General features: G+C 46.3%; 1 pseudogene; it reads right to left on the bottom strand.

Moving 5' to 3' along the window:
• LOC118631107 overlaps positions 1-23,004 on the bottom strand; it is a 73,475-nt pseudogene extending 50,471 nt beyond the window's left edge.
• Between the last annotated feature and the right edge of the window lie 939 nt (positions 23,005-23,943).

Raw genomic sequence — 23,943 nt, 5'->3', positions numbered from 1 at the left:
TGTGCCGCAGGAGAAGCGGCAGCAAACACTCTCCATGCTGAGCCACTTCCAAAACTCGGAGCCAAACAGACAGCTGCTCCTTTGCTTGGGGATTGAAATACGACCCTGACGTTCATTCACTCCAGTGCGCTCACGGTTTACGGGGCAGGATTTACGCACCGAGCGCGTCCTGGGGGTGATCCACAGGGATCCTGGCCCTCTCGGCCGACCTCCTCGTCACACAGACAGGTTGCAGGGACCCCAACCGGAGCCCAGATCACACGGACATGGAATGTCACGAGAGGAGGCCGTGGAAGTCTGCGTGAACAGAGGGAGAGAATGTCTCGGAGCTGAGGGTCTCAGTGGCGGGCATTTTTTGGAACCAGCAAGACTCCACTTTAGAGCGAGGAGGGCGTGGACAGGGCATTGCTCCGAGTTAAAACTCCACTGGAGGTGGGACCCGCCCGCGGGAGAGGAGGGCGTGGCCTGCAGTGAGGCTGCTGGACCCCCTCAGCCCTGACTCCCGCTGTGCTCCCCTGTGGGCCTGCAGGGGTCCAGGCAGCAGTCTCGGGGTGCCAGCATCTGGAGGCATCTGGAGAGGAGTGGGGTGACAGAAGGTGTAGACCGCAGTGTCCTGAAACCCAGGGCGACCAGTTCAAGGGCCAGTTCTCTCCTTTATTCTCTGCAAAATTCTGACTTCACACAGTGTCATTTTCCTCCCCCATAAGATGGAAGTCTTACCTCTCAAGGTTTTCGGAGAAACACACCTGTTGTGGCATACATCCTTAAAAAATGCTTCTGCCCTGGCCGGTTTGGCTCAGCGGTTAGAGCGTCGGCCTGCGGTCTGGAGAGACCCGGGTTCGGTTCCCGCTAAGGGCACGTACCTCGGTTGCAGTTTGTCCCCGGCCCTGGTTGGGTCGTGTGGGTGGCGGCCACTAGAAGTGTCCCTTTCACGTCGATGTTTCTCTCTCTGTCTCTTCCCCTCTCTCCCTCCTACTCTATCTGAACAAAAAGAAAAGAAAAAAAAATGCTTCTGACATTCTGACTTGCAAGATGCCTTCGGGGTGTGGCGGTGTTCAGAACGAGCCACTCTGGCGGGAGCCTCTGGTGCGTGATCATTTTGAGCTAAAGCCACCCGAGGCCCTTCCCTTCCTCTCCCTTCCCCCCACTGCGAGAAGAATTTGAATTAGGGGCCTTGCCGAAAATAAGAGCTTGTCAGAGATAACCTTTTTGACCTATTTGGCAGGGCAATTAAGATCAAAATGTTCTCCTGCAATGACCCCCCAACACACACATAAGCTCTGTGGTGCCCGACCTCATCCTTAGCTCAGAAGGCCATGTGTACCCCATTTTAATTTGCTGTCTCTGAACCTTTCATGTACATGGGGTCGCTGACTTGCTCATGTACATGGAGTTCCCATATGTACGTATGTAACTAAATTTGGTTATTTCTCTTGTTAATCAGTGGATTTAATTTTTAGACCACCCAGAAGAGCCTTGAAGGGTAGAGGAAAGTCCCCCCCCTCCCACCATAGGTGTCTAACTGAGTATTTGATTAAATAAACAACTGCTTGTCTAATAATAAAGAAATCAAAGCAAGTCCCGGCTGGTTTGGCTCAGCAATTAGAGTGTCAGTCTGCTGACTGAGGATTCACGGGTTCAATTCCGGTCAAGGGAATGTACCTTGGTTTCAGTTCGGTCCCCTGCCCTGGCTGGGGTCATGTGGAAGGCAACCAACGAATGTGTCTCTCTCACATCAATGTTTCTCTTTTCTCTCACTCTCTCCCTCCCTCCCACTCTATCTGAAGATAAATGGAAAAACATCCTTGGGTAAGAATTGAAAAAAAAAAAAAAAAGAAAAGAAAATAAATCAAAGCAATACTTTATTGCAAAGAGGATATTGTAGTTAACATGAGGCTTATGTGTTCAAGCTTAGGGGAGAGAATGAAAGTGTATCTCAGCAGCTGACAAAGTATCAGAATTTGGGAGGAGCTGGATGGGGAAAGTTGGTAGCAACTGTATTTTAAATTAGGAAAGTCCAAAGGCCCCATAGATGGGTCTAAACTTCGTCTTGTTAACTGAGCTTGTATTTCAGACATATTGACACTTTTTGGCATCAAAGGGAGGCACAGTTCTTGTTGTTGTTGTTGTTTTTATCCTCACCTGAGGACATTTTTTCCATTTTTTACTCAGATAGAACGGGAAGGAGAGAGAGGAAGAGAGAGAAACATCGATGTGAAAGGGACACATCGAGTGGCCGCCACCCACATGACCCAATCAGGGCTGGGGACAAACTGCAGCCAAGGTACATGCCCTTAGCGGGAACCGAACCCGGGTCTCTGTGGACTGCAGGGTGACGCTCTAACCGCTGAGCCAAACCAGCCAGGGCGGGAGGCACAGTTCTTATGACACATGATCGTATACCTGGAACATTGCATTGTCCTTCCCAAATTTTTTTAATGTTTTTCCTTTATTGATTTTAGAGAGAGAAGAAGGGAGAGGAGGAGAGAGAGAAACATTGATGAGAGAGAATATCGATTAGCTGCCTCTTGCATGCCCCCCACTGGGGATTAGCCCACAACCAGGGCATGTGCCCTGACCAGAAATCAAACTGGCAACCTCTTGGTGCATGGTCGATGCTCAACCACTGAGCCACACTGGCGGGTGAGCCACAAGAACTTTTACAACATGTAGCACCTGACTGTTTGGTCAGGGGCACTGACCTCTTTTCCCTTAGATTGTCAGATAAAAAAAATGTTATCAGCCAACACAATAGCCATTCGGGATGAATGAATAAAAATTATACCTATTTTTTTGGTCAGATCAGCAAAAAATATATTTTTGGTGTGCCATAGAATTTTCGTAGTTAGCTTCTGTGTGTCACGGGATGAAAAAGGTTGCAAATCGCTGGCCCAGATCATACAAAAGATCGACCTGGTCCTGGCAGCCACTTCTGGGAAGAAGACACAAGGGATTTCCGCTGACGGGAGCAGTCTGAGTCTGTGCTTACTCGGGCCAAAGCCCACGGGGAGATAAGATGACTATCTGGCTGATGCAGGTAACATCTCCCTGACTCTGCTTCTAAAGGCAAAACAGGAGACCTGGCCTGAATGGGGGGGAGGGGGAGGGTGGCTGGAGGGAGAAGGACTACTGAACACCAGCTGCACAAACAGCTGTGCCTGAATTAGGGGGGCTGGAGGGAGAAGGACTACTGAACACCAGCTGCACAAACAGCTGTGCCTCACATGTGGCCTCTCCCAGGTTGTACCCTCACCCACCTCTCTCCTCCTCTTGGAGCTCAGGACACCAGCGCTCAGGTTGCTCCGAAGCTGAAGCCATCCCTGGGTCCCCACCAGGCCCAGACAGAAGGTCGTGGCCCTTGGGGGAGGGGACAGCTCTGGCTGGATTTCAGTCTTGTGTCCAGCACACGGGGCTTAATTACTTAATATCTAAATGTCAGTTTCCTAATCTGCTATTTTAAGTGAATAAATTAAGAAGTATTTAAAACTGTTCTCGGGTTAATCTCCAACATGATAAATATCAATAACTCTAACACCTAAACCAAAACTCTCTGGGGTCTCAAACTTCAAGGGTATAGAGGGGTCCCGAGGCAAACAAGTTTGAGAACTGCTGCCTCCGAGGAATTCTGGGGCACCCACACGGGAGAACTGCTCAGATGCGTTCACTGTGAGGTCGTGGGTGACAGTGGAAATGTGGTCACAACCTTCGTGTCCGTCTGGGAGAACACAAGAAGGTTTCTGCATGTCACACAGTGGAACTTTGCGTATCAGCCGAGGTGAGTGACAACCTCGGTGCTGCTGAAAAGTCCTGGAATACTGTGGAGCATGCCACCGTCCCTTTAACTTGACAGACGTGCAGAACACCCCCCTCTGCTGTAGACACATACATTTATGTGTAATGGAAGCTTAAAAACAGGCCTGGGAATGGTGGAGTTCAACTTCAAAATAGAGGTCTTCAATTCTATTATATGTTTTGTTTTGTTTTTTTAAACAAAAAGACGTATCTGAGCTAAATATAAGAAAACATTTAAGATTTTCTTAGGTACAAAGGTTAAGATTACATCACTACTATTCTTTTCCGTAAATTTGCAATGCAGAAAGGAAGGCTGGAATAAAGGCTGTCCAGATAATTATAGGAGAAGAGATCATTATCTGCACAGATGATCAAACATCCCTCAGAGCGGGAAGAAAGATCTCGAAATAATGCAAAAACGTACCTAGGAAGATATTTTAGATACTTTGAGAGTTAAGGAAAAAGGTGCTTGAGGTATACTGTGGAGAAGGAAATTGATAAGTATTTATTTTTATTTAAAATATTTTTTCTTTATTGATTTTAGAGGGAGAGGAAGGGAGAGGGAGAGAGAAACATCGATGAGAGAGAACATCGACTGGCTGCCTCCTGCATGCCCCCCACTGGGGATCAGGCCCACAGCCTGGGCATATGCCCTGACCCGGAATCAAACTGATGACCTCTTTTTTTTTGGTACGTGCCTTTAGCAGGAACCAAACGTGGGACTCTCTGGTCCGCAGGGTGATGCTCCAACCGCTGAGCCAAACTGGCCAGGGCGAACTGGCGACCTCTTGGTGAATGGGTCGATGCTCAGCCACTGAGCCACACCAGCTGGGCTCCATTCATTAAATGGTTCCTATGTGGTTGACATTATCTCACACAATATCTTAATAAATCCTCAAAAAACAACCCAGCAAAGTATATAATATGGAACCTTGGGGATAAGAACACATGATCTCACATTGACAGATGAGCAAATCAGAGCTCAGAGAGGTTGCCCAGGGCAAGCACACGGAGGAATGAGACTCGGAGTCCATGTCTTCTTGACTCAGACACGAGTGTGCTCTGTCCAAGTCTATGTACTTTGGAGGGAACACAGAGTGAAGAGGCCAGAGGACAGAACGTTTCTCTTCAATGACACTTCGTATTTACAGTAATTAACCGAGAGAGTCAAAGAATTCTCGAACAGTCACAGAGTAATTCTCTTTATTCCCACTGTGTGTTAGTTGCAACATCTAAAACGTAATGTTTTCCTTTTCCAGAACAGAATAATCACACGGGCCACATCTGCCTGTTGGGGGAATCTTGTCCTTTTCCCCCCATTCTGAATCAGGACTCATTCCATTTTGAGCAAATCAGCGATTGAAAGGAATATTTCTTGAGACTCTCCTGCACGGTGCTGGGTGCTTCCTTATATCTCGCCTCATTCAGTCCTCAGCACTTGTGTGAGGGTTTATCGTCCTGTCTTACAGGTGAACAAACCAAAGCTCAGAAATCAGTCACTGCCTGGCCAGTGTGGCTCAGTGGTTGAGCACTGACCCAGGCACCACGAGGTCACTGGTTCGATTCCGGTCAGGGCACATGCCCAGGTTGTCGGCCTGATCCCCAGTGCGGGGCATGCAGGAGGCAGCCAGTCGATGTTCTCTCTCATCGATGTTTCTCTCTCCCTCTCCCTTTCTCTCTCTCTCTCTCTCTCAAGTCAATAAAGAAAGAAAGAAAAAAAAGAGAGAGAGATCGTTCAGTTACACAAAAAGGACACAGCCAGGGGCCCGCAGTGCTGTAGCTCAGGTCTTTTGGCTTTTTCCTACCATGCTCTTGAACAATCACTTTCTATCCATTCTAAGAACTTAAATGGCCTCTTTCTGAAAGGGAATACTTTCAAATTCGTAGAGACCGCACAGATCTTTGTGGGGAGAAACCAAGGGAGAGAGGCCTTCCCCTGTTGCCCTCTGAAACTTGCCCGGGGGTTTGCCCGCGGTCCGAGTGTGTATCTCACGGTGGGGGCCCCCAGGGCTCCTCCGCCTGCTCCGCAGGGAGGCGGGCTCATGCGGGAGCTGGAGTATCGCTATTACCGTTTGCACGTTAGTCATTCCGAGCACACGTTTAAAGTTCACTCTTATCAAAGTAATGCCCTCCTCTCAGCCCGGGCAGGCAGTCTATGTTCTGTCTCTGCGTTGGCCCGTACTGGACATTTCATCCAAATAAAACCAGACCGTGTGTGGCCTCGTGTCTGGCTTCTTTCATCTGTCACAGCGTTTTCAAGGTTCACCCAAGTCGTAGCACAGGGCAGCGCCTCCGTCCTTTCGACGAGGGAATGGTGACCCACTGTGGACACGCACCCTGCACGGTATTTACCCAGTCACCAGTTGATAAATATCTGGGTTGTTGCCACTTGTTGGCTGTTACGAATAATCTGAACGTTCAAGTCCACGTTTCTGTGTCAACGTGTGCTCAGTGCCCGTGGCTTTCTCCCTGGGAGCAGAACTGGGCAACACGGTGTAGCTTATGTGGAACTTCTCAAGGGACTGCCTCAGCCTCCACTTCCATTCCGCCAGCAGCGGGTGAAGGTTGCAGCTTCTCCGCATCCTTGCCAATACCTGTCTGTCTTTTTTTATTTCAGAAATCCTAGTGGGTGTGAAGTGATTCTCATTGTGGTTTGGTTTGCAATTCCCTGGTGGCTAATGATGCTGAGCATCTTTCCATGTGCTTATTGGCCGTTTGTATGTCTTCTTTAGAGAAATGTCTGTTCAGATCCTCTGTCCGTTTTTAAATTGAGTGACTTGTCTTCTTAATGTTATGAGTTGTACGAATTATAGGAGTTCTTTTAATATTCTGGCTATGAGAGAAGATCGATTGGCCGCCTCCTGCATGCCCCCCATTGGTGATTTGGCCCACAACCTGGGCATGTGTCCTGACTGGGAACCAGACCGGCGATCTCTGTATTCACGGGCTGATGCTCAACCACTGAGCCACACCAGCCGGGCCCGGTCTAGCACATGTCACAAACCTCTCCGGAAGCGGAAACTGCTCTCTACTGCAGGTGCAGGTGCTGCTGCATTCTCGCTGAGCGTGGGAAGAGTTCCGCGTCATAGAAAATGACACGTCTTTCCAATCTCACAGTTCCCAACCCTAATGGCATCTGAGGAAGTTCTTGGAAAGTCAGATAGGTGGTATTGATAGGAAAACCTCAAAAGCTAGAGTTCGAAATGACTCACCCGAGTAATCAATGAAACTTGGCCGGCAGACAGGTTGGCAAAGAGGGAGAGGCCGTGTGACCCCGAAGCGCGTGGAGGCGAAGGGCGATGTTCTGACGCGGCGGCCTGTAGAGCCAGGGCCAGCGCCAGCCTTCTCCCCGGCTGGAGATTGTGTCATTTGGCAAAATAGTTTTCCTCAAGGTATTCTGAGAAGTAGCACAGTGGATGTCCAAACATCATCGGTTAAAAACCACCATGAGAGCCCGGCCGGTGTGGCTCAGTGGTTGAGCATCGACCCTGCACCAAGAGGTCACCGGTTCAACTCCCGGTCAGGGCACATGCCCAGGTTGTGGGCCCGATCCCCAGTGGGGGGCATGCAGGAGGCGGCCAATCAGTGTTCTTTCTCATTGATGTTTCTATCTCTTTCTCCCTCTTCCTTCTCCTTTCTCTAAAGGAAAATAAAAAAAACAATCAATAAAAAAATTAAAAAATTAAACCACAATGAGATGTATTCGATTATTCACTTAAGCGACGGGTTAGCCCTGGATGTTCACTTCCTGTCTCCTACCTGCGTGCCTCATTGAGACAATCGCATGCACGTAGAAAACCTGTACTTTCCTTGCCTTGCAGAACCCCAGAGCCATGCACATAAAAGTGACGTTTTCAGCTCTGTCCCAAACGAACAGAGCAGAGCCAAGCTGTCTTTTCTAAGCTATTCCAGGTGTCTCTCGAGAGTCGGTTCCTTCGTGGGGCGACTGTCCAAAGACAGCACTGCACTTTTATTTATTAAAACATTTTTTTTCTTTATTGATTTTAGAGAGAGAGGAAGGAAGAGGGAGAGAGAGATAGAAACATTGTTGAGAGAGAACATCGATTGGCCGCCTCCTGCACGCCCCCCACTGGGGATTCGACTCACAACCTGGGCGTGTGCCCTGACTGGAAATCAAACTGGTGACCTCTTGTTGCAGGGTCGATGCTCAACTACTGAGCCACACCAGCCGGGCCAACATTGCACATTTATTTATTTATTTATTTAAACTTATTTTTATTGTTGAATGTATTAGAGATGTCCCCCCTTTTTTTCTCCATTGACCCCATTCTCTCCAATCCCACCCCTCTCCTGCCTCCCCCACACTACTGTTAGTGTCCACTGGTTATGCATATATGCATAGAAGTTCTTTGGTTTATTTCATTCCGCCCGCCCTCCCCCCTTCTCTTTGAGGTTCCAACATTGCACTTTTAAAAGACAAAACCGCATAGTCAAGACCCTGCGTTTTGCACGGGAGGCCACTGAGAGAACTTAAGCCTTGAGAGAGACACTCTGAAGCCGGCGCAGCAGGGTTCTGAGATGCGCGGAGGCCCGGCGGCAGGGCGGCCATCTGGATGTGAAGCAGAGGACAATTTCTCACGATGTTGCGGGGCCAGGAAACACTGTATCTCAGAAAAGCATGGAATCAAAAGACACACGGTTTCTCCCCCTGTCTCAGTGGTACCCTTCAGAACATACCGATTGCCTCTGGCTGAGGAGTTTCCTTTTTATGTCTTTCTGTATCTCCACATATTCCACCATGTTTGTGTATTTCTTTAACGTTGCCTCAGGAGTCAGGACCTCTGATTTGAACATTTTACCATCCAAAAGCGACAAATGAACTTATGAAAATTTACAACAGTAGATATTTCTGATCCACTCGCTGATCACAAAACCAACCATTATCATCTAGTTGAATAAGAGCGAAAAGCTCTCCTGATAGTCAGCCTACACCATTTCAACCTCCATCAGGCAGTGGTCTCCTGAAGACAGTACTAGAAATTGTATCTGTCTGGACAGAGAAGGGAAACACACACATGCTCACTAGAACGGACCCAGAGAGTCTGCCCCCGACACGGAAATAGAATGTTTCCCTTTTAACTGGAATCTCGCCCTTGTATTTTGAGGGTCACATTTTGAACCATCTCTTGGAATTTCCCTCAGTTCTTTTCTTGGGGCAATTCCAAACCAGCAGGAAAGACTTGGCTTGTTCACTGCCAAGGAATTACTTCATCAGAAGGCGGACCAGAGCAAGAACCTCTGTCACCTCTGCTTTGAGGACGCAGCTTGCAGAAAGAGTCAAACTTATTACCCGAGGAAGGAAAAAGACACAGATGTACGGGCTTTGAACTTGGTTGGCGTGCAAACGCATTTAGGATATTAGACTTCCCAACAGCATTGTCCAGCACAATGAGATTTGCCGAAACCGGAGCGGCTTGCATGGTTTTGGTACATGTAAACCGTGTTCTGCCCTGGCCGGTTTGGCTCAGTGGTTACAGCATTGGCCTGTGGACCAAGGAGTCACGGGTTTGATTCCGGCCAAGGGCACGTAGCTCAGTTACAGTTTGTCGCCGGCCCTGGTCCGGGTCCTGCGGGAGGCAACCAGTCGATGTGTCTCTCTCACATCGATGTTTCTCTCTCTCTCTTCCTCCCTCCGACTCTATCTGAAGATAGAAAAATATCTTCGGGTGAGGATTAAAAGAACTGAGCCAACCGTCCAGGGCAGCCTTGGTTTCTTTAACATGAGTACATGACAGCCCACGGCTCTGGTGGCTCTTCTTAGGTGTCATGAGCCATAAGCAATGGATTAGGAGGCAGGCAGGAATCTGGTCCCATCTTTGTCCCTTACTGTGTGGCAAGACGTCCGCACGTCTCTGGGCTTGAGTTCTGTCATCTGCAAAAATCCCCTGGCTGCTGGTAAATGTCACAGTCATGAGACAATATGTGGAAAACGATTCCACAAATTATCAAACGTTACCAACACGTAAGGCACTATCAGTGGCAAACATCACGCCGGTGGAGGGATTTTCACTTGTGTAAAGTTGTTGTGCAAATACCACTGCTGTGCTCTTTGCTGGGCACCGTATCAGAACATGGGCTCCCAGGGGCTTTGTGCACCGGCCTGTCTGCTCCCCAAGGTGTCCTCTGGGGGCAGTCGTACCCACACTGGTGTCCTCATCAGGCAGCACCACGTGGCCTGGTGGGAGAGCACCTGACCCGGGGTCAGGCCTCAGGTGGCACCTGAGTTAGGTTGCTAAGTATTTCTGGGACTTTCAGGAAGTCCCTGAGCCCCAACTTCTTTGTCTCTGACATGAGGGGTTGAACTGGATAACCTCTACAGTCCTATCTGGCTGCACAAGTCTATCACATTATCTTCAGAACATCCTTGAGGGGTCACTGGGGTGATGCAGGGTCTCAGTGTCGCATGTCACACGAGGGGGCTGTGAGTGCGATGATAGCGCTGAGCTACTTCAGCAAAGGATGAGGGTGAGGCATCCGTGTTCTGCTCCCCAGGGTCGATCCTGCACAGCCAGGTGCCCACCACGTAGGACGGTCAATAGCCAAGGAGCCGTCATGAAATGAGTAACCCCGCGGGTGCCTGAGGAGGGATGCGCCGTTGCCATGGTGCGCCTGGCAGCCGGGTGACCTGAGCAGGGGCTCCGACTCCGAGCCTAGAAGTGGCCTCCTACCTGAGCGAGCGTCCGAGGCCCCAACTGCCCAGGTAGGTAATCAATACTCCAAGGGCTTCTGAAAATTAGACTTTATTTTGAAGCTGTTCATAAACCGAAGACCTTCAACACGAAAGAAAACCACAGGCTTCCCTGCCCGGTTTGGCTCAGTGGTTAGAGCGTCAGTCTGCGGTCCAGAGAGATCTGGGTTCGGTTCCCGCTAAGGGCACGTACCTCGGTTGCAGTTTGTCCCCGGCCCCGGTTGGGATTGTGTGGGTGGCAGCCAGTCGATATGTCTCTCTCACATCGATGTTTCTCTCTCTTTCTCCCTCTGGCTCTATCTGAAGATAAATGCAAAAATGTCCTCAAGTGAGGATAAAAAAAGGGTCCGGCCAGTATTTAAGACCCGTGCGTGGAACCTTCTCCTCCAGGGTGCTCCTGCGAATCTCTGGCAGGCCCATCCGCACGGCCATGTCACTGGGAGTCACGACTCACGGCCAGGACAGAGGCTGTCCAGCGTCGTTCTGTCACGACATCCCGTCTCAGGAGATAGCACCCGAGCCCTTGCACTGCAGATGAAGGCTGAGCCCAGTTCCCAGGACCGTCGATTCCTTGCGCCTCCGAGCATCAGCCGCGGTCAGTGCGCGCCCGGAGCCTTCATGGAGAGCGGTTTCCAGACTTCGGAAGCAAACCCTCCCACGCTGGTGAAGGCATATTTTGCTACACCGAGCGGAAGAAAATTCCCAACCTCATGCTGCTTTCCTTTCTTTAATAGGTGTCAACGATAAATATTTCAAAAGGAATAACTCATCTGTTAAGCAAAACAGCATTCTCCCAAACATGTCTCAGTCGGACGCCGCTCACAGAGGAACCCAGGTCTTTTCCCTGAGCCTCCTGCCTCTGGCAGACTTCTCCCTCTGCTCACGACGACCAGAGTTAAACAGGAAACAGCGCCTGCCGTCCAACAACGGAAAGATGGGAGGTTCTCGGCCACGGAGTTTGAAAGCTACGTCTTCCGAGTCCAGATCGGCAGGATGGAACCAAGCATCATGTTGCTGGCTCCCACGGGAACTCTTGTCTCTGAGACTGAAGGACACTCTGCTTCACAAAGGTGGTGGAAGGTTCACTAGGTTTTCTTGCAGACAAATGGGGCGTGTGCCCAGCTTTCCAAGCCAGGCCTTCCTGCGACAGGAGGGGTCTGGAGCTGCCCTATGGCTCTCTCAACATCTGTTTGTGTCTTTCTTTGAACTGAAAGCCATGAGTGATGTTTTCTCTTGTCGATGTGCATGTGCAATTACTGATCTGTGGCGACTGTTACGTGGCATGGAGGGTACATTTATATTGTAAATCATATGCAGATAAAGTAAATAAAATGTATTACTTTGTTTATATTTCAAGAAATATTGGCCGGCCCTGGCTGGTTTGGCTCAGCAGTTAGAGCATCGGTCCACGGACCAAAGAACTGTGGGTTCGATTCTGGTCAAGGGCACGAACCTCAGTTGCAATTCAATTTCTGGCCCTGGTTGGGGTCATGTGGGATGTAACCAGTTGGTGTGTCTCTCTCACACTGATGTTTTTTTCTCTCTCTCTCTCCCACTCTATCTGAAAAATCAATGGAAAAATATCCTCAGGTGAGGATTAAAAAAAAGAAAAAGAAATATAGGCCATATATCAATAGTTTTTGAAGTAAGATAGCTCACTAGTGCCCAGCCGGTGTGGCTCAGTGGTTGAGCGTCGACCCTGCACCAAGAGGTCGCTGGTTTGATTCCCAGTCAGGGCACATGCCCAGGTTGTGGGCCTGATCCCCAGTGGGAGGCATGCAGGAGGCGGCCAGTAGAAGTTCTCTCTCATCAATGTTTCTATCTCACTCTCCCTCTCCCTTCCTCTCTCTCTCATATCAATCAAGAAAAAAAAAGATAACTCACTTGTGAAAAGCTCAGGCACCTACACATGGTCATAATACTGTGGTTACTGTCATGCAAAATCAGAATTAGCCAACAGAGTTGTCACTAAGTGCACTCAGGACTGCTTTCTCTTAACAAATCTCTAAAACGCCGAATTGACTCACATGTCAAATAGCATTCACAACACCCTGAAGCCTGATCAGCCAACAGAGCTGACCCCTGCCCTGCTGTAGGGTGGTAATGCTGGTCTTCCTGCTCAGAACCTGCCACCTCGGCAGTGAGGGGCACCACGCTGGGTTCAGGGGTCGACAGGAACAATGAAAATGTCCCTCCAGGTTTCTTACCCTTGGAGCTGTCCAGACAGGGAGGTGGGTGGAACCTGGGTCGGTACCCCGGTGCAGGCCGGGTGTTGGTCCTGGCGCCAGGCTCGCTCCGTGACCATCTGGGGAATGGAGAACACACAGGGTCAGAGCTGGACAGTAACTCAGGCACCTAGCAAGCTCTCATTCTACAGATGAGGAAAACGAGACCCCAGAGCCACTTCCTGGAGGTTCCCCCGCTGGATTCCGAATAAATCGACATGAAGATCCCCCCCTCTTTCTGGGCAGACTTGGGCTGTGGTTCGGGAATCTGAAAGCTCTGAAGTCACCTTAAAGCATAGCATTGAAAATACATCACAGCTGTGGAAATCGTTAATTCGAAGGCTGGTGGGGAGCATTGTGAAGGAAGGGTCAGGCCATTAACACTGAATCCATGGCACGATTTTAACATTACCAAAAAAGAAACAGCCAAATTGTGTGTATTTCCTGGTGTCGGGCGCGCACCACCTGTGAAGGATTCGTGCCAAAAGAAAAAAGAAAACAAACCCGAATCTAAGGATCTGACTACCAGTTGAAAGAAAATACAGAAAATAGATGTTAAATGCCCTAGGGAGGCAACTGGCCGAATCCAGACTGGAAAATTCTAGATCTAATGTCTGTAGAAAATGGAGGAGCCCATTTCTTCAACCACCACCACAAACTAATAATAACAAGAAAGAAAGAAATCAGAAAAGAGGGAGGAAGGACTTGTATACATTAAAACAGACATTAACCAAATGTAACGCAGGGACCTTGACTATCTCTTGGTTCAAACGAACAAAAATAAGAGACTTTTACAGGACAATCAAGAAAATTTGAACACTGACTGATATTAGATGATATTAAATTTATGTTCTTAATATTTTTTTCTTTATTGATTTCAGAGAGAGGAAGGGAAAGGGAGAGATAGAAACATGATGAGAGAGAACACTGACTGGCAGCCTCCGGCATGCCCCTCACTGGGGATTTGGCCCACAACCTGGCCATGTGCCCTGACCGGGAATCGACCTCTTGGTGCATGGGTGGATCCTCAACCACTGAGCCACACCAGCCAGGCTATTCTTAATATTTTTAGGTGTGTATCTTTATACAAACAGAAGTATTTATGGATAGAATTTATCTATCTGGGGACAGGGAGGGAGTGTACAGATGAAAGAAACTTTGAGCCATGTTGATAATTACTGAAGCTGAGTCATAGATTATTCATGATATTGTTCTTTACTCTTGGGCATGTTTGAAAACCTTTAAAATAAAATCGTAAAAAACAAAAATGAAACCAAGATAAACAGAATATATAGGGTGTCCCCTAAAACATGTAGGTGGCTTTTCCTGTTCTAAAATCAGTGGTTAAATATTTGGTTATGTTGAAGCAATTTTATATTCTAGAAGTAACATGTAAAATAATTAGGACTTAGGATACGAGTTCCTACGTATTTAAAAAAAATGCTTGATAGCATATCAGGCTGTAGTTATTGAAAACAATGTAATAATTTGGGTCCAAAGATCTTGCAAGTGACACATTGAGCAAATGTATTGAACCATACGTGGGTTCTTGCGTTTGTTTCATTCGTTGACATTTTCCTTGGTCCTGAAGACCATGGCAATGACTGTGCCCGAGGCACGAGGGCTGATGCCCCTGACCCTTCACGCTGGGATGGTCTTTGCAACAGTTAAGTTGGTTTTATATCACTCCATCCACAGTTTCCCCAGCTTCCCTGTGGTTAATGAAACACACTAGCAAGAGACTTGGTTCGGTGATAAGCCTGCCTGAGGTCCTCAGCAGTTTGATGTTCATTTAATAATCTTCGCTTTCTTTTTTGTTATTGACGCAAATGATTCTGGGGGAAGGTCCGTAGAGTTCCAGCCTTCTTTCTCCTTCCCCGTGACTGCTCGGTTTTCAGATCGAAGCCACGAGAGCTCTGATTCAAACACATATTTTGTTACTGAATGATTAACGTGATGGACATAAATGGAGTCTCCCTGTTTTATTGATTGAAATAAGCTCTTTTTCAATTTGATCTTTGACTATGCCATGTCTGTCTAAATCACAATCTACCATTATAATAGAAACTTAAAAGGTGTCAGCTGTTTTTGAAAATACTGGATCCACTGATACAGTAACAAAGTATACTTTAAGTTTTATTTATATTTACAAACAAAATTTCAGCAAATAAACAGTGATGCTTAATTGAGCATCATGTTTCTAGTGGTCAAACCTCCGATAACTGCACGGGAATCGAGCAGAAAGTGGGCTGTGCCCTGAGCTGAGACATTTAGGAAGGAGGCTGGAAGTTCATGGGAACACCACCAGATAGGCTGCCAGTATCTCTCCAGTAAACACAAACATATTGTGAATAAGCAAATAAATGACCAACCACTAATACTTAAGGAAATGTTCATTTCATGCACATCATATGAAATTTTTAATGTTCTCAAAAAACTCAGTGAGCTGCTCGGTTATATTGGTGAGTAGGTTTCATCGTCATTTTGTCACCTGTGGGAGTTTTAAAGGCAAAAGTGGAGTTTGTAAAATTTCTAATACTGGGACCATTGATGCTAACTGCGCTCGCCCACCGGGGTTGAATCTGACTTGTTTAATTCGCCAGACGGGGACATGTGTAGTAAATTAGGAGACGTGACCTCAGAAGGAATCTTCTTCTGTGTCCCCTTTGAGCTCCGTTTTCCCTGGATCGCATCCCCGAGTTTGTGCTTCATATTGGTGAACTGACCTTACCCTGGGGACACAGTAGCTCCCCTTATCCGTGGTTTCACTTTTTGTGGTCTCAGTTAACGTAACTGGTCTGAAAAATCCCAGAAATAAACCATTCGTAAGTTTTAAGTGCACGCCATTCTGAGTAGCATGATGAAATGTCACCTGCCCTACTCCAGCTCGCCCAGGACCTGACTTTGTTCAGTGTCCCCCGTTAGTCACCAGCAGCTGTCTCGGTCATCACACTGGTCATCATAGAGAGGGGCCGCGTTGACATAACTTATAGTATATTGTTATAATCTTCTATTTTATTGTGAGTTACTATTGTTAATCTGTTGTGCCTAATTTCTACATTTAACTTTATCACAGGTCTAGGAAAAAACATAGAATCTATAGGATTTGTTAGTACCCAAGGTTTCTGGCATCCACCTGCAGTCTTGGAACGCATGTCCCGCAGGTAAGTGCACATCCCTGCAGAGAAAAATCCTACCATTGACCTTGTAGCTTTCATCACTACTTTTTAAAAAAAATTAATTTATTTTTGTTACAGATGTTTCTCCTTTTCCCCCCAGACACCCTCCTCCCTGTCCCACCCTCACCCCCAAGCGTTGTCCATTGGTTCCGTGTACATGCGTATAAGTTCTTTGGTTTATCTCTTCCCTCCCCCTGCCCTCCCTCTGAAGTCCCTCTGAAGTTTGTCAGTCTGAACCGTACTCCTTTCTATGTCTCTGGGTCTATTTTGTTCATCAGCTTTTTTTGTTCATTATATTCCACAAATAAGTGAGATCATGTGATACTTGTCTTTCTCTGACTGGCTTGTTTCGCTTAGGATAATACTCTCCAGGTCCCTCCATGTTTTCTCAAAGGATAAGAGATCTTTCTTTCTTACAGCTGCATAGTACTCCATTGTGTACATGTACCACAGCTTTTTTATCCACTCATCTACTGATGGATCATCGCTACTTTTTTAAGGTTGACCATAATTGTATCTTGTGTGTTAGTGCTAACAGGTATCAAAATGGGCCACGGGTGGAAATACTGTTCAGAATTTCTACCTTGTCAGCCGCAGAGTGGTGGCTCCTTTGGCTATATCTATTATATATCATCAGATGAGGCCACTGCCCAAGGTCAAAGATGTATTCCAGCTTCTACAGGGATACCATCAAAGGGGAGAAGTCACATTGTGTGAAACCTGTGTCCATTCATGACACATGGCCCACAGCTTCAGAAGCAAGGTTGTTTTTAAAAAACAAATGGTTTTTTGCCTTGGCTGGTTTGGCTCAGCGGTTGGAGCATTGGCCTGCGGACCAGAGAGTCCTGGGTTTGGTTCCTGCTGGGGGCACATACCAAAAAAAAAAAAAAAAGAATGGGTTTTCAATAATTTGATGAATTTATACCTCACCCTCTTCCCTCTAAGTAAACATATGTCTTCTCTAGAAATCCAACATGTATTTCAACTAGAAAGTCCAGGGGGCTTATTATGAGATAGTATACATTTTAAGATAAAGATCAATTTGTTCTTTTCACATAATTGTTTGCATGACAAAATGTTTACACCCCTTCCTTGACCAATATCTTTATTCAGGATGGTTTATACTTTCATATCTCAATAGGAAGAAATTGGGCACTGGAAATACTACTCTAAGTTTGTCTAATTGATGTTCTTAAGACATCTTTGTAAGAAGGCCTTGACAGCACAAATATAACTCAGGAAAACGTCAGCTTGGTTCAAAACTTAAATCGGAACCTTGTTCCTGTACGATATGACATTTGACGTGATAAAGAAATATGTGTGCTGGTTTCTGCTTTTTTCTTTTTTTGTGTGTGTTTTAAAAAATATGCTTTATTACCACCCCGGGTTGCTCCAGGAGAGGCCTACAGGGGTGGTAGGGGCGCTGGGCGCAGGGTCTGTGTGGTCCGAGAAGGTGATAACGACTGGGAAGCGGGAAGGAAAGGGGCTGGTTGGAGGCCACCTCCAAGGACTCCTCAGACATACTTCTGGGACTTGCGAAAGGAATCCTGGCAAGCTAATGCCAAACCACCACTAAGATGAAGAAATTCTTGGAAATGCAGCTGCCCATCAGAGTTGATGTCCAATTTCTTCATCATGCGGCCAAGGACACCGGGCTCCTTCTGGTTCTCGTGAAGGCAGACAGTTCTGTATTCATGACGGTTAGGAACTCAGTCCTGGAGAGTGTGAAGGAATGACTGTCCCTTCCAGCACGCCTTGGAAAAGAGCAGTCAAAGACCCCATGCACCGTCAGGCTCTGCCGGGCTGGACGTTTTTGCCACGCCGGAGGGGAGCGAGGCGCGGGGGCTGTGAGCGGGAGCGGCGTGGCCAGCTCCGGGCTTGCTTTCCTTTTCTAATTAAGTGTTACTTCTTAACAAGTGCACAAGTGTTCATTGGGGTTAGACATCTGAGAACTTCGGATACGTGCATTTACATGTTTTGATATGGTGGTACATCCTATAGTATGTGAAACTGGCCGTGGCTGGTTTGGCTCCGTGGTTAGAGCGTTGGCCCATGGACCAAAGAGTCGTGGGTTTGATTCCAGTCAAGGGCACGTACCTCGGTTGCAGTTCATCCCTGGCCCTGGTTGGGGTCGTGCAGGAGGCAACCAACTGATGTTTCTCTCTCTCTGTCTCTCTCTCTCCCACCCTCCCTATCTGAAGATAAATGGAAAAGTATCCTTGGGTGAGAGTTAAACAAAAAAAAGTAAAGTTGACATTATTATGTCAATTAGAACATGGCTCAGATCAAGACTTGACTATGTGTAGGCGTTACTGTCAGAGCTATGTAGTTGGTGTTCTTCATTCCTCATGCTGTTTTCTCTGATTGTTACTCATGCTGTCACGTATGACGGTCGGGTGTGCCTGGTAGGACAGGCAAATCCACCACGGCAGCCGAACCTGCTCACAGGCTACGAGAACGGTTTTCTTTTTCCTTCTGGAGACACTGAACTGTCAGGGTCCATGAAGTTGCTTTCGTGAGTCTAGTGCGGGTACTGTGAGCACTGGAAACATGAGGTGGCTCTCCTCCCCTAATGCTCTCATTACATTTCACAAGTGGGCGACTTCGTAACTATGTAAATAATGAAACATGGGGAGCAGGTCATGGGTGCATTGTCTTGGCACATCCATTGTCTTTGCACATTCCGAGTGCTTGTTTTCTCTCATGGTGAAAATTCCTCTGCATCTTTTATTGTTATCTTATTTTGTTACTTTTATTCATTACAAAAATTTTCAGTGGAGAAATTTATATAATTTCTGTGAATGATTTGAAGGAAAATATTTGAAGGAAAAGTCAGTAAATCAGGAGAAGGCTGGAAGATAAAGCTGAGAAAGTCTTGCATGAGAAAAGACAGAGCTGGAAAGTAGAGAAAAAATTAAATTAGAGGCTCAATCCAGGAAGTCCAATATCTTACAAATAAGAATTTCATAGAGAGAGAACAGAGATAACACGGGAGAGAAAATTATCAAAGACACAAGAAAATTTCCCTGAATCGAAGGTTACGTGTCTCCAGAACAAAGGGCCCAAAGACTACCCAGCAACATGAATAGAAAAGACCCACCCGAGACAGAGCATTAACATTTCAGAATGTCAGTGATTAAAAAGAATGTCCCAAATGCTTTCACAGGAGAGAAAAAACACCAACAAAACCCAATAGACCACATACAAAGAATAAGGAATGAAAGTAGATTTCTTAACAGCATTATTGGAGCTTACAAGAAGATGGAGCAATGCCTTAAAAATTCTAAACACAAAAGGGTTTCCATCTGAAGTTCTACACCCAACTTTGGCAGGTGTTCCAGACCGTCACTTCCTCTGTCTTAAACACCAGGAAGCCCAAACCATCCGTTTAAACACTAGAACGCTGAAACCGTGGTCAGATGCAGGTCGCTAACCCTGCATGTGAATTAGTAATAGTTACATAGAGAATGAAACGAAGCAAAAGGCAAATGTTAACTCCAGGAAAAACACAAAGTGGTGGAGGAAGCATAATTCTTTTATACTGTGTGACTCATCCTTGAACACTATCTATGAGGTCATCATAATGGAAACCATTATTATGTCAGTAGTGACATAATTATATGGAGAGAATAGGGTTGAAGGGAGGATAGAAAAAGAGCTGTATTCTCATCATCCCTAGTAAGGTAGTCAATGCATAATGTTTAAAATGAAAAAGTTTTAAAAGTAGTACGAACATTTTTTATACAGAAAATACAGGGGTCAATACCAATAGTGACATATGTAAGAGTTGAAATGTTGACTATAGGAGGCAAAAATCAGGAGTGATATGTTGGACAGGAAACTTTCCTTTTTTTTTTTTTTTTTTGTTAAAGTCTGTGCTATTTGATTTTTTAAAAACTTATACACATATCACTTTATAAAAAAAATCAAAATAAAATGAAATTCAAAAAGTAAAAGCAAGAGAAAAAATGGCTGCACCATTCTAAGTCCTTTTATTTTTTATTTATTTATTTATTTTTTAATCCTCACCTGAGGACATTTTTCCATTTTTTGTACAGATAGAGTGGGAGGGAGAGAGAGGAAGAGAGAGAGAGAGGGAAATATCGATGTGAAAGGGACACATCGAGTGGCTGCCACCCGCACGACCAACCAGGGCCGGGGACAAACTGCCACCGAGGTACATGCCCTTAGCGGGAACCGAACCCGGGTCTCTCCGGACCGCAGGCAGACGTCTAAGTCCTTTTAAAAAACTGATTTGAGAGAGAAAGAGAGGAAAGGAAAGAGAGAGAGAAAACACGTTGATTTGTCATTTCTCTCATCCAAACATTCATTGGCTGATTCTTGTGTATGTCTTGACCAGAGATCAATTCCATAACCTTAGTATATCGAGACAATGCTCTAACCAACTGAACTACCAGGGCAGGGCTGTTCTAGGGCCTTTAAATTGCTTCTTTTTTCATTTTTCCCCCTAGATGATCTGTTAACATTTGTCTATAATTCCTTTTTTCTTCTTCAAGAAGACCCCAGATATAACGTGCCTTGGCAAACACTTTAGACATGCATATTACTCACAGGTCTCAATCTAGATGAGTTTCCTAAAATTGAACACTGTGGTAAACAAATTTTCCTTGCTTTCCCATTTCTCTTTCTGGTCCAGATGCTCCATCCCTTGCAGACAGCAATGAAAGCGGACAGCTTTCTGATATTTGTAAGAAACCACCGTTATCAGAAACATAGAGGGATACTGTATTAACGTCTTTATCTTTATTACAGGTTGCAATCAACAAGAATGTACTCTGAGCATTTAATTTTGATCTCATTCAAATAACACAATGGATTTAGTAGCGTTAGTAGTCACAGTTGGTAGTACTAATTTAGTATTAGTGGATTTCATGAACATTTTGACATAGGAAAAGGGTTGCAGATTTATTATTTGCAAATTGGAAAGATACTTAATAAAACCTAGTGAAATTACTTGTTCTGGTAAAAGAGTCAGCACCTGTGAATTATTTTTGTACTTGCTGAATTAAAATGAAGTTCTTAACCAAGTAAGAGCCTAGAGTATTCATTCCTGAACTTCAGCGTGCCCTTAGGAATTGTCCATGGACACTGATAAAATGCAGATTCCAGGGCCCAGACCTAAAAATAATAATTCTTATTCTCCTTCTTATTCAAATTCTGACTCTTTATGTGCTTGGTCTTGTCCAGGGATCTGGATTTTAAACAAGTGCCCTGGGTGACTCCCACAGAGGTGGTCCGGGGGAAGCCACTGAGCCACACTGGCTTGTGTGGTTGTCTCAGACATACTTGAGTTCATTTCCTTTATTTCTCAATGACACTCAAGCAACCCAAAGGCAATGACTTGAAGTGCTCTCTCAGATAAGAATCTAGGGACCAGAAGCAGGATGTGTTTTATACAGAGAACAGTGGAGAAACTTCATGCAATGAGCAACCTCCTGGCTCCCATCCTAGAATAACATGAGCTCATGTCATTGGTTACCAGCTGAACACCAACCAAAAGAAGGCAAATATGTGTGGATTCGGAGATGGTATTTAAAGAAATGCTGGATAGAGGGGTGCAGTCTAATGGTACCTGAAATTTTCCAAATCATCAATCAGAGTAATAATTCTTTTTTTTTATCCTCACCCAAGGACTTTTTTTTTTCCTTTTTCATTTTTTCAGATAGAGAGGGAGGGAGAGAGAGAGAGAGAGATTGACCTGAAAGGGATACATCGAGCGGCTGCCACCTGCACGACCAACCAGGGCCGGGGACAAACTGCAACCGAGGTACGTGCCCTTAGTGAGAACTGAACCCGGGTCTCTCTGGACCGCAGGCCGATGCTCTAGCCGCTGAGCCAAACCGGCCAGGGCCAGAGTAATAATTCTTAAGTGTGTCACAAAGTAATACTCCAAATTATAAATTATACATTTGCTTAGTTCTTAACCAAAAAATCCTTTTACAAGTTACTGTTTGTCTTCTTTTTTGATCCCTTTTTTCTATTGCGTAGGTTGTAAAGGCTCAGAATAGATACTAATAGTTTAAAAACCAAATAACCTGGCCCTGGCTGGTTTGGCTCAGCGGTGAGAGCGTCGGCTCCTGAACCAAAGAGTCACAGGTTCAATTCCAGTCAAGAGCACTTATCTCGGTTGCGATTTCATCCCGGCCCTGGTGGTGCGGGAGGCAACCCGTCGATGCGCCCCTCTCAGTTGCTGTTTCTCTCTCTCCCTTTCTCTCCCTCCCACTCTATGTGAAGATAAATAGAAAAATACCCTCGGGTGAGGATTAAAAAACAACAACAACAAAACAAAACAACCTAATTACCACCGTATGTTCCAGCATCGAGAAGGAAACGTTTAATACTCGTCCTCTATTTCTGTCAATGTAAAGCTCTGTGGATGCACTCAGGTGAGACAGCCCAGGACTGCAATCAACCATTTCCTCTTCTCTTTCTACTGCAGACCTTAGCCCTTGGTATTTCTTTCCCCTGTCCCCTTGGAGGGACATGCTGACCAGACCCCCTCTCGTTGTTACTGCACACTTCTGCCTGGTAGGGGCACCTGTGGGAAGTGTGGCGGTGTGTTAGAGACCGGCCACTTCTCCGGTAATAACGGTGAGGAGGAGGATGGAGGTGATGAGGGCTCATGTTTACTTGAGTGCTTACCATTTGACATGTGCATTGAGTTATTTGAACGGCACTAACCGTTATTATTCCCATTACATTTATTATTATTATTATTATTTTTTTTTTCTGAACAGGTTTTATTACACAGGGGATGGGCCCTGTCCTTGGCTGCTGCCTTCCTCACGGCTGCAAGGACATTGCTTGGCTCCTCTCTCTTCCTCTTGGCACGGATGTGTGTCCCAACCTTTTCTTGGTGAATTTCAGGGCCCTCTTGCCCTTAGAGACCTTGAGTAGCTCTATGGCACTTTGCTCATAGGGGACAAAGCCACACACACACCTCTGGGATCATGTCCCGCACAAACCTGGGGTGCTTTGTGAGGTGCCCGCGGCGGCGGCTGTGCCTCGTCTTGCTCACGTTCTTGGTCACCTTGTGGCTCTTGTTGAGGCCCGCGGCCATGGGGTCGTGCAGAGCCATGGCTGCTGCTTCTCGATGCCGGTTTCTCTATCCCCATTTTATAGATGGGAAGATTGAGGCCCAGAGAGGTTAAATGTGTCCTAAATCAAATAAATAACTAGCTTCAAACTCAGGCAATCTGGGTCCAGACCCCCCCCCCCCCCAGCCCGCCAAGCCTCAACGAAGTTAAGGATAGTATTTCAAAGGAAGAATCTAAGAGAGGGGCTCCGATTGGTGGTTATCTCCACCTGGTCTACATCCTCATTTTGGAAGTAGCAACCCATTATTTATAAATCTAACAATACAATAGGGTGAAACTACCTTGGGAACCTTTCATTATAGATTTTTATTGTTAATGTGTTGCGATTTTAATATGAAGTGTGTTGTGCTATGCAGTGTTTTAAGCCTAGATCAGAATTTACATACAGAAACCCAAATGAGAGAGAATAACTATCTGCTTTCAAATGGAATTAAATTAAAAGGTAATTTGATGAAATCGAAACCAAGCCATTATCTGATTACAAGGACATTTCTTGGCAGGTACCTCATGTTGAACCAGAAGAGTCACCTGGCCAGGACAGCAGGTCTCTGGCAAGGGAACTGGGTTAGATGTGGTAACCACAGACTTTACCCACAGGGCAGAGATGATCCTCTTTCCTAAGGCTGCTTCGGGCTCTAACGTTGGTATCATGACTCGGCGCAAAACCTAAATGCCCACCACGAAATATGTTTTTTGATACACGTACCCATGAAGAGGAAAATCTGCCGAAAGCGATGGGCTTCTGGGGACCACACGGACCCCTTTGGTGGGCTGGAGATTCACCTCTTTCCTTCCGTTACAGAACCGGGGTCAGAGAGGGGGTGTAACTCCTCCTGAGTCGCCAGATTGGACTATTTAGAAGGCTGATCTGTCAGCATAGTTCAGGGAGGGAGCTCTTCTTATAATGATAGATAAACAGA

Source organism: Molossus molossus, unplaced genomic scaffold, assembly GCF_014108415.1.
Source record: "Molossus molossus isolate mMolMol1 unplaced genomic scaffold, mMolMol1.p scaffold_m16_p_15, whole genome shotgun sequence".
Taxonomy (NCBI): Eukaryota; Metazoa; Chordata; class Mammalia; order Chiroptera; family Molossidae; genus Molossus; species Molossus molossus.
The sequence above is the reverse complement of the archived record's forward strand: the minus strand, read 5'-3'. Positions and strand labels throughout refer to the sequence as shown.